General features: G+C 35.5%; 1 non-coding gene across 1 annotated transcript; it reads right to left on the reverse strand.

Annotated features, from left to right (window-relative positions):
- Nucleotides 1–5: 5 nt before the first annotated feature.
- Nucleotides 6–77, reverse strand: Trnaq-uug. Its single transcript has one exon. It is a non-coding gene; the product is annotated as a tRNA-Gln (tRNA).
- Nucleotides 78–647: the final 570 nt, after the last annotated feature.

Below are 647 nucleotides of genomic sequence, written 5' to 3' on the forward strand. Positions count from 1 at the left end.
AAATTAGGTTCCACCGAGATTTGAACTCGGATCGCTGGATTCAAAGTCCAGAGTGCTAACCGTTACACCATGGAACCGCCATGTTGAAGACGGTCATATCAACAAAATTAAAATTATACATTCGGACAAGTATATAACATATGTAGGTATAAATAATTTACTTTAGATAGATATTTATGTTATCGGGTCATGTTATTTATAAAGAGAAGAAGACCCTAGCCTCAGGCCAAGTTTATGTCAGAATACGAATGGCATAGTGTAAGGCACTACTTATCATACTACCAGGTATGCTGATGTAATCGGAATAAATATTCCTACAATCACTCTAGTGGAGAGTTTCAGAAACATAAATTATATTAGGTGCTATTTAGGGGGCCTGGTTGTTGGCAAAAAAAAAGTAATGTATCTGGTGTTCTCGTGTTGACTCAGCACCTAAATGGGATACCCTAGTGTATTGTCTTTTCTTGTCCAGCAGAAAGAATACGTTTAATTTAATACATAAGTGCGCATACCTACAGATTCAATTTATATCTCCCTTATACCTATGCTACACGTAGTTTTTGTTATCAATGTGAATAGAGCACGTGTCTATGTTTATGTTTACATAATAATGTTTATGTCTGAATGGAAGGTTATCAACGTATACC

Source organism: Diaphorina citri, unplaced genomic scaffold (assembly GCF_000475195.1).
Source record: "Diaphorina citri unplaced genomic scaffold, Diaci psyllid genome assembly version 1.1 scaffold32481, whole genome shotgun sequence".
Taxonomy (NCBI): Eukaryota; Metazoa; Arthropoda; class Insecta; order Hemiptera; family Psyllidae; genus Diaphorina; species Diaphorina citri.